General features: G+C 52.2%; 1 long non-coding RNA gene across 1 annotated transcript; it reads left to right on the forward strand.

Moving 5' to 3' along the window:
- The first annotated feature begins 5,772 nt into the window (after positions 1 to 5,772).
- On the forward strand, positions 5,773 to 10,683 carry LOC125161560 (uncharacterized). Its single transcript, XR_007150669.1, has 3 exons — positions 5,773 to 5,847; positions 6,342 to 7,946; positions 8,915 to 10,683. It is a non-coding gene; the product is annotated as an uncharacterized LOC125161560 (long non-coding RNA).
- The last annotated feature ends 7,510 nt before the right edge of the window (positions 10,684 to 18,193 follow it).

Consider the following 18,193-nt stretch of genomic DNA (forward strand, 5'->3'; position numbering starts at 1 on the left):
ATACTGCCAAGGTATTGGCCGCCCTGCCCACTCTACTGTTCACAAAACAAAGCACCTTGTCAAAGCAGGTTTCCCAAGGCCCACTTCCTGGCCAGAATTTCACTGTGACATTTCAGTTACGTGTTATGTCCCAGGCTGAGGAGGGAAGGGGAAGCCTCCAAAACTGGAGTTGTGATGAAAACCATATATCCAGCTATACTGGTATCTTTGGAAACTCCCACCTGCAGGATGGCTAAGCCCTGCGGGTCGGTGCACATCCGGGTGGAAACGTGTCTCTGGAAGTGAGCGGCTGGCTATAAAAACAAACATACACACAAACCCCCAGTCTGCAGTCATGACGATACAGAGGGTGGAGGACACTCTGTCATGCGACTTGGGGCTGACCCTGCCCGGTGGTAACAGCATGTGGGAGGAGTTCTTGAAGACCCCCCAGTCGGGGGAAGGTCAGATACAGAGGAGGTGATGTTCCCGGGGGGGTGGTACAGATAGGGAAGCTCAGCCCAGGCTCATCTGAGGAAAAGTGTGTGCAGATGACCATCATCAGGGGCAGGAAGATGTGGTGTCTTGTAGGACACAAGGGTGGAAGAGACTGGGAGGATGTTGGGAAAGAAAGCCTTCTATCCATAGGGTCCCAAGTCTTTCGAGGCAGAGGCCAGCTGTCTCTGTCCCGTGGCAAGTTCCTGAGAAGAGAGAACCTGATTGACTTGAGGTCTGTGATGTTTAATCTTTTGTCAACTGGATGGGGCCATGGAGTGCCCAAATGTTTGCTCAAACATTATTCTGTGTAGGGTGTTTCCACAAGGGTGTTTTGGGATGAATTTAACCTTTAAATGGATAGATAGAGTAAAATGCATTGTTCTTCTTCATGTGGGTGGGCCTCATCCAATCAGCTGAAGGCATGAATAGAAGAAAAAGGCTGACTTTTCTTGAGGAAGAAGGAATTCTTACTTGATCGCTTTTGAGCTGAGGCATTGGTCTTTTCCTGCCTTCAGACTCTAGCTGAAACATCAGCTTTTCTTGGGTCTTGTGGCTGCTGGCTTTGACTCTGGAACTCAGGTTAGTACAATACCTTTGACTCCCTTGGGCCTCCAGCTTGCCAACGACAGTTCTTGGGAATTCTGAACCTTCATAATTATGTGAGCCACTTTGTGTGTCTGCCGTGTGTGTGTGTGTGTGTGTGTGTACTATCTCCACACTCCATAAGCCTAGTGGTTAAACTCTTGGACAGTCCTTAAGCCTTTGTATGTCAAGACCTCGCCCAAGGCTTGCCTGTGGACAATGCTCAAGTGTGGCTTTTGAATTAGTGGGGACTGAAGTGGCAGCCAGCACGTGAAGCCAGATGATCCCGAGGCACTCTGACTAGCAATGTCAGAAAGGGTCTGCCCCTCAGCTATCCCCCACCCCCAACGGTACACATGCAGAAGCCGCACCAGTCACCCTTGAGTTAAGTTCCAGCAACTTGGTGTCCCAGGGCCCCAGGCAGGTTGTGTGGCATTGGGAGGGGACTACCCCCCCCCCCCCCCAGACAGTGCAAGACTCCAGGGCAGGCTTCCTCCGAGCCTGGCATCTGGGCATGTTGTTGCCACTTCCAAATGGTTTTAAAACTTGTAGCAACCAAGGGGCCGCGCCAGGACTGGGACGTTCTCTTTCATGGAAGACTGACCTGTGGATGAGTAACACCAGCCGAACCCCAGGGCAGCGTCCGTCAGCAGCGGGCGAACCCCAGCGAGCCACGGCTCGTCCCGCACCGACCCTGGACCGCAGTATTCCCTCTACCGCTCCTTGTTCAGAGCCCAGCGCCACCCGAACCACAGTAGGGGAAGGTGTGAGCAGGAGACAAGTGAAGCACACTCTGCCCTCCTGCCCGGCCTGCCCCTCTGAAGACAGCCACAGCAGTCCCACCCCAGGCCCCAGGGAGCCCCTCAGCCTGGAGCCCTTCTGCTTTGGGGCCTCCCTCACGCTGTCTCCTCTTCCGGGAGTCTGCCTCTTTCTCCCATCAGCGTGTCTGCGCCTTCAGTGAATTGCTGAACGATGGACAGCTGGTGGCACGTGGGTCGTGCATTTGCTGTCTCTGATCTCACAGTTCCGGATGTCCTTGGACTCCGTCTACCATATCGGAGTCTGTACGGGAGTAGGGTGGACCCTAACCCAGCAGCTGGGATCTTAAGGAGAAAGCAGACCCAGGAACGCATGCGCACACACACGCGCACACACACAGAGTCGTGGGAAGACAGAAGCAGAGACTGGACTGGCGTGGCCATAAGCCAAGGTCTGCTGGCAACCGCCAGAAGCTGGGAGAGGCAAAGGAGGACCCCCATTAGGGCCTTCAGAGAGACATCACAGCCTCACCCACACCCCCATTTCAGACTTCTGGCCTCCAGAACTGTGAGAGAATAAATTTCTGTTGTGTAGTCCCTCAGGTTTTGGTTATCGTGTGAACATGATGCAGTTGCGGACAACAGCCTATCTCTTAGCGGTGCCTCTGCCTCCCTTGCCCCTTTCAGTCTGGACCTTTCCTCCCCCCCACTGCCTGGCTGGGGGACTCCCAGAACCACCTCTAGAGACCAGCCTAAAATCCACTAGCTAATCACTCCAGACTCGGGTCGGGATCCATTTCCAGATTTGCACATGAAACTCTTCTCATATCCACGTCCCGGCTGCGGTGTTTCCCAGGGCGCGGTGGGGATGGTGACCGGCAAGATGGCGGCAGGCGGCATGTGCGTGACTTTAACGGCCGTACGTAGTTTTAAGGAGATTTGGAAAAAGTGTAACTTGAACATGGAATCCATGATTTCATGAACATTATTGCTTAGGATGAGGTTAGGTAGAAATCGAGTTAAAGTTGATGTGAAGAGAATAATAAGTAAACGTGGAACATATTGGCACGTGAGTTGCTGAGGTATGGGCAGTGGAAGAAACAGCATTGTTGGGGAGAAAGACAATTCTGGGTTCAGATTCTGTTTTTCCTACTGGTGTTGGGACCCAGTGGCAATTGCTAAATCTTTTATCTCAGATTTCTCTTCTTCTTCTTCTTCCTTTTTAATATTTATTTATTTATTTTTGAGAGAGAGAGAGAGAGAGAGAGAGAGAGAGAGAGCATGAGCAGAGGAGGGGTAGAGAGAGAGAGAGAGAGAGAGAGGGAGACAGAGAATCTGAAGCAGGCTTGATGCGGGCAAGAACTGTGAGATCATGACCTGAGCCGAAGTCGGACACTTAACCGACTATGCCACCCAGGCTCCCCTCAGATTTCTCTTCTGCACAGAGCATCGTACGGCCTTAACTGAAGGTTTTCTGAGAAAGATTAGGACAAAAGGTGAATGAGAGTGTGCTTTGCATGGTACCCAACATATGGGGATGCCCAGCGAATGGGGTGTCCCTGCTGCAATGCCCAGCAGGGCTCCCACTCATTGTCCACACCACTCCCATCCTGCTGTGCCCAGAACCCTGTGTCTGGATCAAAGAAAGTAGCAGGCTTGTCCTGGTGAGAATGCAGAGGCCCTGTCATATGGCCTGGGCAACCAGAGCAAGGTATGTGGGTACCTTGGGATAAGGGACAGCTCTCCTTAGCCCCTACCTCCTCGATCACCTTTATTCCTGGAGGCGTCACGCTAAAACCACACTTTCGCTGTTGGAGCTTTGGGATAAACACATCTTAGGTCACCCTGGTGGCGAGCAGGGGAGAGGGACGCCAGTTGCCTTATGAGGCTGTGCTGGATCATGCTGTCTGGAAAGTTCTGGAAGAAAACTTCTTGCCTAGACAGTGCTGGAAAGATCCATGAGGAACATCTTATCCCGAGGCCCGAGTGCAGTGTCTACAGGGCCTCCAGCTTTCCTTTGGTGCAGAAGCACGTAGATGCTCCATCCCAGAGCCACAGGGGCCCTGGCTCTGTCGCATCGCACAGGGACACGTCTCAGATTCCCAGGCCCACTTCCAAGGTCTCTTGTAAATGCCAGGCCCTAGACACATGCTGCGGGGACGCTTGCAAGGCCTCCCCAGTCTCCAGGGTGCCTCCTGCACAATCAGTTACTGAAGATGTTTTTAACTGACTTGAAATTAACTCAGTGTGTGTGTGTGTGTGTGTGTGTGTGTGTGTGTGTGCCATAACGTTGCCTCGTCCAAGTAATACTATCATTACAATTATGGGCTTTGTTTGATGTATCTGTGATATTTGTGTGACAAGTGTCTCATATTGATTCATGTGCTATATATTTATTTATTTTGGTAAAATATACATAACCTGCGATTTACCGTTTTAATCATTTTTAAGTGTACAGTTTAAGGCCCACAATTTCTAGTTCGTTTTTTTTTTAACTTTTTTTTTTTTTGAGTCTATTTCTGTTTTTGTCATCTTTATATCCATCGTGGGGCTCAAAGTCACAACCTCAAGATCAAGAGTCACAAGCTCTTCTGACTGAGCCAGACAGGCACCCTTCTAGCTAATTTTAAAATGCTGATATTGGGGGGGGCGCACCTGGGTGGCTCAGTCGTTTGGGCGTCCAACTTCGGCTCAGGTCATGATCTCGCAGTTCGTGAGTTCGAGCCCCGCGTCGGGCTCTGTGCTGACAGCTCGGAGCCTGGAGCCTGCTTCGGATTCTGTGTCTCCCTCTCTCTCTGCTCCTCTCCCGCTCGCACTCTGTCTCTATCTCAAAAACGAATAAACATTAAAAAAATTTTTTTAATAAAAAAATAATAAAATGCTGATACTGAGGGAGGCTTGGACAGGTTGAGAAACCTCACCTCTGCTCACAGGTACCTTAAGGGTATAGATGGAGACTTGAAATGAACCCAGCTGCCTTGATTCCAAAGCTGTATTTGTCATGATGACGGTAACCAGGGGGACACCAGCAGCCACAGCCACAGTTAACATTTACAGAGCCTTTACTACATGCCAGGCATTGTTCTAAGAACTTTAAACTTTATATGTGCTTATAATCTCATAAGTATATACCTAGACACTCAAATATATATGTCATTTACATTTACACATGTAATGCCGTATATGTGAGCGTGTATATGTGTCTATGTACATGCAGAAAACCTCATTTAATCCTTAGGTCCAGCCCTGTGAGGTGGGTACTCTTTTCATCCCCAGTTTACAGATAAGGAAACGGAACCAGACAGCTGAGCTGCCCAAGGCCACACAACCAGCCAGAAGAACCTGGCACGTAGCCCAGACTCTTTGGCTCAGGGCTGGGTTGTGACCACTCACACCTCCCTCTGTGGTGGGCTAAGGAGGGTGGACGGATGGAGGTCTCTCCTGAGACCCTGCCACGGCACTCACCCCAAACAGGGAGGTGAAGAGACTGGTCACAGTGTGTCACACGAATGACTTCAGTCCCTGTCACCCCACGGAAAGCTTGGGGCAAACCTCTCTGGGCCTGGGTCTGGGCCTGGGCTTGGGTTTGGGCTTGGGCCAAGCAGAGAGGGAGACGCACATGCCTCCAGAGGTTCTGGTTGTCCCCTGGGCGACGGGCAGTGTGCATTGTGCACCTTCCATGGGTATGGAAGGGCAGCCAGGGACCATGACCTTAAGGAGAAAATGGCCCCTTAAGATTGACCCTGTGACCCACAGCTCATCGCCAAAGTGCTTCTCAAAGATGGGCCGCTGTATAAATGAAGAATCAGTCAAACACTTGGAAGGAGCAGGTCTGTGGGCGGCCTGGGAGGGGTGAGTGACTGTTAACTCGTAGCTACTTCCAGAGGAGTCTCTGCCTTTCTCTGGAATGAGGAAGACGGCAGTGGGCAGGACCTAGCTGGGCGCAGGTGCTCTCTCTCTCTCTCTGCAGCACCAGCCCTGCCGACCCACAGCACTGGACACAGGACCCTCTTCGAGCCTGCGGCCCCTTGTGAGCTGGGCCTCTGGGGGTGGGGCTGGGGGGGTGCATTTCTAGATGGTTTCTGGAGACCCTCCTTCTCAATAAGGCCCCTACCTGTTACTTTTCAGCCGCAACAGCACATGAAGTTTCTGCTTTTATGTATTTATCTTCTGGTTCTGGCGCCTGGCCTGCATCTCTGTTCACGAAAAGCGTTGGAGTGCCGGGCTTCTAGAGCCATGTGCCCAGCAGTGCCCAGCAGCACTCAGGAAGATAAGATTATGACCAGGAGTGGGGCACTTGTGCTTGTGGCTTGCTCCTCCTATGGCCCCGGGGCGGGGTGAGGGTGGGGTGGGGGAACAGTCTGACACAGGGGGATATCCCCCTGGATACAATATTGCAATTATTTGGCGGGGGTGGGGTGGGGGGGGTAATGCTGCTTTTATAAAAACCTTCTATTTTAATTGGACCTTCTAAGAGAATTGTACTTAGAAGACTTTTGTTTGTTCCCTGTGTTGTATGGCAAGATACACGAGGTGGCCACTCTGCCTTGACGTCTCTTGGGTCTAAGCTGCCCCCTCACTCCCACCCACCAAAGCCTTGGCCCGGAAGATGCCTCTCATGTTATGCAGCTGACGGGGAAGGAAACAGGAACGAAGACGCCCTTCTCTGCTCTCCCGGTGCCAGGACCCACGCACAGAGCAGAACACGAGGCCCGGAAGAATCTCACTCTTTCGGCCCCTAAAGGGGTCCACATATGGGGTCATGAAGAAACAGAGAGGACCCCATGCATCCCAGTTTACAGAGAATGAGAGACCCCCAGCCCCGATACTAGACGTCTGTCCCATGGGCCTGTGTGCCCAGTGGGCACTTGCAGGCTGGCCTGGCGGGGGCATGGAGCAAGCACAGGCCCTGTAGGCCCCAGTCTAGTTTAGACCCCAACTGGGTTGCACACCGTGGGCTACCCCGCTTCATGCCTCGGGGTCCCCATTTCCAAAATGGGCTAATGGAGCCAGTCTCAGCAGGACAGTTGGCAGAGTAAGAGCCGACGCTCCGGTGGTGATGGGGCTCAGCACGGCCAGAGGGGCTGTGTGGGTTGCATGGCTTCTGCTCAGCAAGGCGTGCACCGTGGTCGGCTCGGGGCCACATCCACCCGAGGGTAGCTGAACTTCAGCTCCGAGCCATGGTACCTGTCCGACCAGGGTGACAGCCCCTGAGAGCCCGGAGCAGCCCGACAGCCTGCCGTCTCAGTGGAGAAGGCAGGCTGGGCTCCAGCCAGGGGCGTTGAGTGCGGGTGCCCAGGCCAGCCGCAAGTTCAAGGCTTCCGGAAGCGAACCGGCTCTCACCACTAACACACACCTACATGGACACACACACACAGACGCATTCACACACCTATACACATTCACACACGTGTGCACGTACACAGACACATGAACATAGATATGTGCACATGGGCACACATTTACACACACACCAAGCACACGTTCATACGTGTAAACGTACACACACACTCCGGCCTGCACAGACCCCTAAACTCACTCATGTACACACACACACACACACACACACACACTCCCACACCAACAGTGCCTGGTCAATACATGGGGTTGGCCTTGCTAAGAGAAACAGGTCTTTCTCCATCATCCCCTGTTGTTCCCACTGGGCACCAAAGGACGTGGCCCAGGGCAGCCTTAGAAGGACAAAGTCCCCGGGCGGGTGATTTCCCAGTCAGGAGCTCAGCCCCGGGGGACTGCCCGGTTTTACCTGGTGACATCAGGCCCCTTGTCACGTGGGGTCGGCACCCTGCAGCAAATGCTCTGACAACGCCCGCCCCTCTGCGCGAAGGCCACCTGCCTCCCTTATTTCCCTGTGACTCATTCGACACCTCTGGCCACAGGAGGATCCGGACCCGGACCGGCATTTCTGGAGCCTCGCTCTCCTGCCTGCAGGACCTACACCCAAGTCAGCCACTGGCCAGTCCCAGCATGGATCTTGTCATGGGCAGTCTTCTCCTGAGCCACCTGCCGCAGGGCCCCAGGGGTGGGAGCCAGCGGACTGTCCCTCTGGAGCCTGCAGCAGGTGAGGGGACCTGTGTCCACCCCCCGCTGTCCCACAGGCTGCTGTACAAGGTAGATTTCTAGTGAGGGAAGATCACTAGCCCCTCCCAGGCCCGGGTGCTCTGTCCTGTCCCCCCACCGCACACACACATCTATGCCAGGTCCTGAAAGAAGGCACTGGGAGAGTCCAACCTCATTCATTAAGTCCTCCCACGTGGCCAGCCGTGCTAGGTCAGTCACTGGAAGAGGCACAAGAAAATGCAGTAACCTCCCCACTGTCCCTGGTTGTCCTCCCTCTGGTGCCAGCCTGCGCCTGTATTGTGGACCACCTCCCTCCCTCCTTCCCTCCTTCCCTCCCTCTCTCTCTCCCTCTCTCACACAGCTTCCAGAGTCCTCTGCTCAATTCCAATCTGTTTCCATGCAGAGCCCCAGGCTTGCTGTCCATAGTCCCAAATGCATTAAGGTGCTCTGCTGAACAAAGAGAGTCTCCCACCATAGCTATCAAAGAGAAAAAAAAAGGGGGCACCTGGGTGGCTCTGTCACTTGAGCCCCCGACTCTCGATTTTGGCTCAAGATCTCAGGGTCATGGGATCGAGCCCCGTGTTAGGTCCATGCTCAGCATGGAGCTTAAGATTCTCTCTCTCCCTCTCTCTCTGCCCCTCTCCCCCACCCTCGTGTGCTCTCTCTCTCACTCTCTCTCTCTCTAAAATAAATAAAATAAGGCAGTAAAAATAAAAAGACAGATGGATGCTCTTTCTTACTCTTTTGCTTTGTTTTTCTTTCTTTAACATTTTTCAGATCAAGGTCTTATTAAGCAAGACTCCTGTCTTTGGCCAGAGAGAATCCCAAGGGTGATTTTTTAAGCCTTTAAATGAGTGTAGGAGAGGCTACCAGCGTGCCCTTGAGTTGAGAATGAAAGACATCAGGCAGGGTCACAGAATGAAGGTCTGGGGTGCAACCACTGGTCAGTTGGGCGGGTCTGTCTTAAGAGTTACAGAATCAAATTGCAATTCTTGCTTTTCTTGCTGCTGTTTCTTGAGGAACTGCTTCCTGGTTTGGTCTTCGGTGCTCTTGAAGCTGAATTATGCAGGGAAAATGTCTACGTCTGTCGGAAACTTTTCTGTTACGGATGAAAGGGGACTCTATTGGCGCCTATGGTTAACAGGGGAGGGGGACACCGCTCCGTCGAGACTCAATCTCTCCACCCACAATGAGGCCTTCTTCTGGCTCCATCTGGGGATGAGGCCCCAGACCCCACTTTCCCAGTTCAGGCCTAGACTCGTCTGGAGGGTTAGGAAGACTTCTAAGAGGAGGGAGCCTGGATCAAGGCCTTAAAGGGTGTTGGCCACATCTGACAGCTGCACCCACACACAAAGGTACAGCCCTCACACTTGGGAGTCCTTTCATCCATCATCAATGAGACTCCGTGACGAAAGGTCCCTATAAGGTTTGGCCCTGGTTAGGAGCTGAACCAAAGAAGAAACAAGGACGTTGGGGACCAGGAGAAGCAGGCTCATCCAGCGCAGGGACCTTCCTTCTCTACCCTCCCACCAAAGCTGCGACAGGTGCCTTCAGCCTGCCTCTCTTCTTTCCATGCCTCCAACCCAGTTTCTTGCAAGCGGTCAGCTGGAGGGGCTGGCCTTTTTTAAATGGTTGTTTCCCTCTTAACCTGATAAAGCCGGTCCATGAAAGTCATTACCCGCTGAGGGACAAAGAGGAGCAGGACGAAATACACACACACACACGTGTGAATATACACACGATCATCAGGTGTGGTGGGAGTGAAGGACGTGAGATCCGCTTGTTGGAGAGACACCCAGTCGCTGGCGTGCCATTCCCATCACAGAAGAGACAGCAACCTGTTCTGAAGTCAAATCGCAGGGTGCGTTTTATGTTATCCAGAAATTATCATGGAGGGCCGTGGGCACCAGCTTCGCAGATTCCATGTCTACACTACAGAACATGAGAGAAAATAAAACCACCTTTCTTCAGTACAGGACCACGATGTGGAAAAAGCCCACAGAGCTGGAAGGGGGAAGAGGGCATTGTCAGGAGCCAAGGGAAATCTCTTCAAGAACAACAGAAAAATAGTAAGCCTCTTTGCTTCCCCCCCAGCCCCCCCACAAAGTGACAAATTTGACTTGTCAGATGCAAGTTCAACTTGTGGACAATCCACTCACGACTGATAATCTCTATGGCAACTGCTGTGTCACGTGATGACACAGAAGCAGTGGAGACAGAGGCAGCGCAGCTTTCCAGACTGCTTTTCTTCTAGTAGATTCCACGAGGTCAGCCTAATTAACGGGAGCGGGATTGAGTCCTTGGTTTAGGTCATTGGCAGACGTTCTCAAGGAAGAATGAAGATACATTAGCACCTTCTCTTCCCATCCATGGGGGCTTGTGCCAGGACAGGGGAGGGGGGCCTCCAAGTGGTGTCCCCTCCCCCCCCCAGCCCTCCTAACTTGCCAAGCTCCAAACAGCACTTCTAAATACTCTCTTTGTAGAGTCGTGTCTGGAGAAAAACTCTAAATCCTCTCCTGAAGCTTTTAAAATATCAGACACTGGTGAGAGAGGGAGCCAGGAATACAAGCCAAGTCCCCTTTTTAATTAGTATTATAAATTTCTACTTATTTAATTTCCAACTGCTTCTCCCTGCAAAATACAGGTACAATGTAATTAATGCCCTCTGTCCATGACATTTGTTCTTAGACTAGAAAATGCTGTCCCTTTCCCAAGGCGTTATCTCTTTCAGCTGGGTCTAATGTAGGTCTGGTGAGTTGGTGAGGGTGGAAAGTTCATTCATTTTCATAGATTTAAAAAAATGAGATGCCTATTGCCTTCCTGACGCGCTCAGCGGTGAGGAAGTGACAGGGCTATCTGCCCGTGTGGGTCCCATCCACTGTGCTCAGTGGTCACTGTGGCCCTTTCCACTGCCGGCACTGCTGTGGGGATCTGTGGCCCGGCCGCTCAGGCAGCTCTGGCCAAGTCTAGAGCATTTTGCTTTGTCTGCCACAGGACAATTACTCCATTGTCTCCAGGTTAATGAAGTTTTTGGTCAAAACACAATGATCTCCAACATCTCTTGGACCTCTTTGCTCTTCATCTGGACGCAAGAGTCCATCAATCCCTTCAGAATTGCTTCCTCCTCCAAGTCTGTTCTGCAGACTTGGTGTGTACTTGGAGGTGTGTTTTCAGCCATCGTGTCGGCCGTTGTGGAGCAGCCCCAGCTTCCCAGCAAACCGTGTACGTGTGAGCGTCTATGAGCTCCGGAAATCAGCAAATCATCCACCGAGAACAAGCCAAGGCTATTTATTTGGAGCTTGCTCTCGCAAGGAAGTCAGCCACCATCTTGCATTTGGTAGAGACTGGGGCAGGGAGGGGCACGGAAAAGCTTTGGTGGGAAAGGGGGAGGGCTCCAGGTGTGCCAGATCGGAGGCTGTCGGTGGGGAAAGCTGTAGGCTAGTTCCTGTGGGATTGGTCAGGGGTGCACATCTGGCTTTATCCTATCAGTTCTAAGTTGGAAGTGGGGACAGGATTTAAGGAACCTGGCAGCTATTAATCAAGTCCTGGCAGTTTGGGGTTGATCGCTGTAAGAGCTATTGTTTGGCCTCCTATGCTGGTTGCTACAAATGGCGCGTCTGAGTCCTGTCTTATATATGGTCTGGCCATTATCCATTTGTATATTTAGTTGCTCAGAGTGTGTCCAAGACTTCTCCCAGAACCTAACTGAAGTCAGTGAGTTCGACAGGTGGGAGTTGGGGAGGGAAAGTCATTTTTGTACCAAAAGCCACAGATGGAAATTCAGCATGCTTTTAAGAGAACTGGATTTGAAGGGTTCTCACTCAACTGTTCCTTTGGCCCAGCAGAAATCTCCCCGAAGGCTCACTGACCTTTCTCAGGCACTATAGTGATCGGGGCTCATACGTTGGTACCAGGGTATGGCAGAATGGCAGCCACGAAGCAGGCTCGGTCAGCTTCCAGATGTACCCATCCTCAACTTCCCTTTCCTCCCCGCTCCCTCTCAGCCTAGGGAGCCATCTGTCTACCATACGTACCCACAGGTCTCATTTCAAGGTCTTGTCTTCAGACTTACTGTTTTTCACCAAGGGAAGAATTATTGAGAAGGCAGTCAAGGTTAATCTATTTTTAATCAAGAGGCAAAGACCGAAGATAGGAGCTAGGTATGGGAAGTCAGATACTTTGCAGCAGGTGGTGGTTCTAAAACGCCATTGTCCAAATGGCAGCCGATTCCACCCACACGTCGGGCGGGCGACAGGATTTCCAGACGTGCCTCTTGTTTAGACAAGGAGTTTCTGCCCCCAGTAACATGCCTCCAAGCAGCAAAAAGATTCTAGACCTTTCCAGAGGTCACAGGCTGGAGCCTTGTGGGCCACATTCAGTCTGGAGATGTGTTTTGCTTGGCACACATGTGTTTTCAGTTTTTTAACTACTTGCCAAGATTTTAAGATCAGGAGCTTGCCTTTCACATAAAAAAACTGTAGGTTCCAAGTTCTTCTGAATCTTTGTTTGTTTGTTTGTTTGTGATTTTGAGAGAAAGAGAGAGAGAGAACACGTGGATGAGTGGGAGAGGGGCAGAGAGAGAGAGGGAGAGAGAGAGAATCCCAAGCAGGCTCCGCGCTGTCAGCGCAAAGCCCAACGCAGGGCTCAATCTTACAAACCGTTAGATTCTGACCCGAGCCGAGGTCAAGAGTCGGACCCTTAACGGACTGAGCCATCCAGGTGCCCTGCAAGTTCTCTGGCAAATGGAACAATCTGGCCACACTGGGTCATCTTCTCACCCGAGGCTGCTGAGCAGAGTGACCGCTGCCCCCATTGAAAGGGGGACCATGGTCTCTTCTTTGCCAGAGTCTCCATTTGGCCTGCCATTTTCTCCTGGATGTCACTCTTACGGATTAAATGTTTATTACCCCCCCCCACCCCCCCACCCCCGATTCATGTGTTGAAACCCTAACCCCAGTGTGATGGCATCAGGAAGTGGAGACTCCGGGAGATGATCAGGTCACGCTGGTGGAACATCACAAATGGGATTCTTGCCCTAGAAGAGCCGTGGAAGAGCTCTCTCACCCCCTCTCTGCCGCGTGAAGACACGATCAGATGAAAGTCTGCCACCGGAAGAGGGCCCTCGCAGAACCTGACCACGCCGGCACCCTCATCTTAGGCTTCCAGCCTCCACAACTGTGGGAAATAAATGTCTGCTGTCTATAAGCCACCCACTCCGTGGAGTGCTGGGTGCTTGGGGATCAGTGTCAAGAGTCAGCCGTATGGCTTTCTCAGGGCATCGGTTTCCTCGCCTGTCAAATGGGATAGGACTCCTAGCTGCCACACCGATGAGTCTCCACTGGGCAGGAGAACGTGTCTGGCTGTCAGTTGCATCCACTAGGACAGGCTGGTTACGCTGCGGTAACCGGCAAACCCAAAATTCAGCGTCTGCGTCAGCCCGGGTTTCTGTTTGTTGCATGTGTCACGCACCTGTCTTGGACCGGCAAGGCTCTGCTCAGGGTCACCCTCCCTCAGAGCAGCGGGGTGATGGAAGATCCCCCCAGGAGTGCCATCAGTCTCTGACAGGAGGAAGGAGACACGGTGAATCATGCTCTGGGCTCTGGGCCTCTTCCCAGAAGAGACACCCATTACCTCAACCCCCATTTTCTGGGCAACATGAAGTCTCATCCAATTTCAAAGAACGGCCCCAAGCCTTGTGACTCCAAGCGTCACTCTGTGCCCTCTCAGCACAGCTGGCTCCCCACCTGTGACCCCCTGTCTCACTGCTCACGCCCAAGGAGACCGCCTGGGGAGGTTTGCCCTAAGAGATAGGATACTTCCTTCCTCAAATTTTAGGCATAACGATGAAGCAATAATGATACATCGCCATGAAAAGACCCCTAAGGACCCAGACGCTTCTTTTGCCTCAGCATATAAAACCGTCTTCTTCATACCTGACCAAAACTTCTCGTGGGTTTTCTCCGTCAGATGAGCATCTGGGCATATTCAGTTTGCTGGAACCATGCTCCCACGGAATAGTTTGGCTCTGATCCCAACAGCGGCACCGTGTTAAGTGGATGAGGCGGGACCCTATTCAACTCCAGACTCCCCTTAGATTAAAGATAATTCTCACATTGACTTAAGACTATTAAATATACAGAGAATGCTTCTGAAAGCTTCTTCCGAGGTCTCACAAGAGTGAGGAGTGCAAAGACCTCTTCACTGTAGCATAGAGACCTCTTTGCACGGCGACACATAGGTTCTTGGGGTGTTGCAGAGAACGTGGGAAAAGTGTAGCTGCTCCCCACAGCCTACTCCACGGTCTACTCCCCAATGGGGAAGAGCATACGCTGTCTCTCCCCTACCCAGAGACCCCAGAAAGTGTCCACGAATATGGAACGCCTCTGACACCCACCCTTTGGATGCCACACGGCTTTGTCCTGAGGCCACTCTAGAAGAGACCAGAAGAGCGGGTTAAGAAGGCTGCACTGTGAAAATGCAACAAAATGACGCTTACCCCCATTGTGCCTGGTGGCTACTGGAACATTCTTTGCTAAAGGAAAGGAAAAATAATTTTGAAAATGATTTTGGAAATGCTCTCCCAGATGGCACGGAGCTCCCAGACTGTTCAGTGCCCGTCCTGTCCTGGGCCCTGTCTCTCCGCTTTATGGTCATCACTGTATTTAATCTCCACCAGAGCCCTGTTAGGAGACTACTGTTATTATTTCTGTTTTATAGACAGCATTATTCGTAGCCCAGAGTGGTCTGAATCTTACCCCTACAAACTGCATCGGCTCCAAAAAAAAAAAACCCACTTTGGGCTGTGTACGCAACGAAACAAAGGCACCCTCTCTCCCCCCGTCCCTGCTTTCCAGAGGGCAGTGCGCCACCTTCCCCTTTCTCCCTGGAGGAGCTGGTCTTGTCCTCGCTGCCCCCACCCCTGTAATCCTGGCAGGCCCTGAGGTGAGGGCTGGAGGGGATTCAGCAGAGATTCACGCCTCTGCTCCTCCCCCGCTCCTCACATAAAATCATTTGAAGAGGTCAGACGGCACAGAGCTAGTAATGGCAAAGCTGAGATGCAAAGCAAGCAGCCCAAGCTTTGAGCCGCTAAACTATGCTGCCTTCCATTATAACATGATTATATCATAACCCAAATTCGAAAGACCACCCACTGCTTTCTTTATTGGATCCTTCCAATAAACTGGTCACGCTGGTAGCACAATTCCCTGAGGAAACAGAAAATGACTATTCTAAAATAAATCTGGTGGACACACCCAGCCACAAAGTGGGAGGTGCTTTGCACAAATACAACCAGGCCCGTCTCTCCAGCGCGTCTCCGCTCAGGGTTAAGAATCCAGGACTCAGCCACCAGGGGCGGGGAGCTGGAGGCAGGGAGAGAGGCAAGAGAGACCAGCCACAGCAAGCGGCAAACAGGGCACAGAAAGAAGAGGGATTTAAAAGGCAGATCCGAGGGGGCGCTTGGGTGGCGCCGTCGGTGGAGCTTCCAACTCTTGGGTTCGGCTCGGGTCCTGGTCTTGCTCAGGTCATAATCTCACAGTTCGTGAGGTCGAGCCCCACATCAGGCTCTGGGCTGGTGGCGCCGTCGGTGGAGCTTCCAACTCTTGGGTTCGGCTCGGGTCCTGGTCTTGCTCAGGTCATAATCTCACAGTTCGTGAGGTCGAGCCCCACATCAGGCTCTGGGCTGATGGCGCGGAGCCTGCTTAGGATTCTGTGTCTCCTTGTCTCTGTCCCTCCCCCCTTGTTCTCTCTCTCTCTCTCTCAAATAAAAAATTAAAAAAAAAAAAAGATTTTAAAGGGCAGATCCGAGAATTCTGACAGCGCCACGGGAAGCCTGGTCCGCCTTTGTGAAGGGCCTGAGGACGGTGGGCGGGGCTGGATGGAGGCCACACCAGGTGGGCGGGGCTCATTTGCATGACACTTAACACCAAGCAGAGGTGCATCAGCGGCCTGGCTTCGTAACTGGACTTGGGTCCCGGAAAAACACCTTCCCTTTCTAAAGGCAGGAAGGGTGCAGCTTTAGAAATACAGTCCCCCCAAATGCTAGAAGAATGACATGCTTCCAATACTTCAAGGCACCCCCCGCCACCCCATACGCTTGAGTTACCCAGAATTTGGCCTCCTGGAAACACCTTGTTGACTTACTTGTAGAATAAATGAGGCACCGGCGCACGCGGCGCACGGAAGAACGGGGGGGGGGGGGGGGAAGAGTACATTAATATTTTATTCACAGTCCCTCGGATTCCTTTGGAGAGCACCTTTGGGAATATTTCCAACCTGGGTCTTCTCTCTTAGTGTGGCCAATATAGCCTGGGAAGCTGGCGCTAGTAACCCTAATTTGCAGGTGAGGTGACTGAAAGTGCCCTCGTTCCCAAGCCTGTGTCCCCCCCTTCCTCCCCCCCCCAAGGCCTCTGAGGCCACCTGGTGGTCTGCCCTCCCCCCCAACTCTGGATGCAGTCGCTTTGGTGGGGGGGGGGGGGAGTGGAGGAGAACAACCCATTGCAGGAAAGGGGAAACATAGAAATGCAAGAGGAGAAACTGAGAGGAAGTTGGGAGGGAAGATGGAGAGGAGTCCCTGCCATGGCATTAAGTGAGGTCAAGGGAGAGCTGGGTCCAGACAGAAGAGGGGAGAGCTGGTAGGGCTGGGTCAGGACTGAAACCCTTGCTAACACTGGCTCAGCAAAAGAAACCTGCGCAGTCCCAGAGGACTTCCAGAAGCTTCCTTCCCCACAGCGGGCACAGAGCCCACACAGCCTTCCCTCCCCAGCCCCGCACCCCCACCCCCGTCTCTCTATTTGGCAAGACTCTCCTGTCATCAGCTCCTCTGTACCTCGGGTCCCTCTTGTCACTAGAAACTAAGTGAACCCAGAAGCCATACAGGATTCTAGGAATTACTCCTTTCCAGTTTCCTGAACTGGCTCTCACGAGTGCGTTTAAAAATCACGCGCCACACAATCAGGAGTTCTGTTCAACACAAACTCCTCGACAAATGGTTCCAGGCAGGAGCGGTTTTGGCAAGTTTTGACAGTTTTGAGAGACTACGTATCAGGTTAGGTTTTCTGAGGTAATTAGGCCTGTCTGGAGATAGAGAACCCACAGGAGGAGGCCTTCTCTCTGTGGGCCTGTGCCCTGGGGCCATGAGCACACAGCTCAGCGCGCTCAGCATTTCTAACTATGCTCTTCCCTCAGCCCTGGCGGTGGGACCTCTGCCCCTAAATGCTAACTCTGGGGGAACATTTCCCCAGACTCAGTTTAACAAAAATTTTCTGTCAGGCTTCTTTATTTTTGAGAGATGGAGAGACCGAGCACGAGTGGGGGAGGGGCGGAGAGAGAGGGAGACACAGAATCCGAAGCAGGCTCCAGGCTCCGAGCGGTCAGCACAGAGCCCGACGCGGGGCTCGAACCCATGAACCACGAGATCGTGACCTGAGCCGAAGTCGGACGCTCAACCGACTGAGCCACCCAGGTGTTCCATCAGTTTTAGAAAACTGTAAACTGGCATATGGTATACTTGGTCAATATTATACCATATGAGGAAGACCATTAAGACCAGAAGGCCTTGGGGCGCCTGGGTGGCTCAGTCGGTTAAGCGGCCGACTTCGGCTCAGGTCATGATCTCGGGGTCCGTGAGTTTGAGCCCTGCGTCGGGCTCTGTGCTGACAGCTCAGAGCCTGGAGCCTGTTTCGGATTCTGTGTCTCCCTCTCTCTCTGACCCTCCCTCGTTCATGCTCTGTCTCTCTCTGTCTCAAAAATAAACGTTAAAAAAATTAAAAAAAAAAAAAAAAAAAAGACCAGAAGGCCATGAGGGCATCAGCCATGAAGCTGCGTGTTGACAAGGGAGCAGCAGAGACCCTGGCTCTCAAATAAGAAGACACGCCAAAAATTCCTTGTATCTTGGGGCGCCTGGCTGGCTCGGTCTGTGGGGCATGTGACTCTTGATCTCAGGGTCGTGAGTTCAAACCCCACACTGGGTGTGGAGCCTACTTAAAAATTTAAAAAAAGTAATAATAATGGCGTATATTTTTTCACTGACAGAATTTTATCATATTAACATATTTGTTATATTAACATATTTGTCATATTAACATATTTATCCTATTAACATATTCTAGACACCGGGGTGTAGACGGGATCCTCTCCATTTGCAGACGAGAAAACTGAAGCCCAGAGAGGGAAGGACACACTCGAGGTACCACACGAATAAGAGGCAGAGCGAGGGTTCCTGCTTTGTCTTCTGACCCTACCTACCGTTGTTCATTTTGCCGCCTCATGTCTTCCGGGGTGTTTACGTGAGCAAAAAA

Source organism: Prionailurus viverrinus, chromosome A3 (genome assembly GCF_022837055.1).
Source record: "Prionailurus viverrinus isolate Anna chromosome A3, UM_Priviv_1.0, whole genome shotgun sequence".
Lineage (NCBI taxonomy): Eukaryota > Metazoa > Chordata > Mammalia > Carnivora > Felidae > Prionailurus > Prionailurus viverrinus.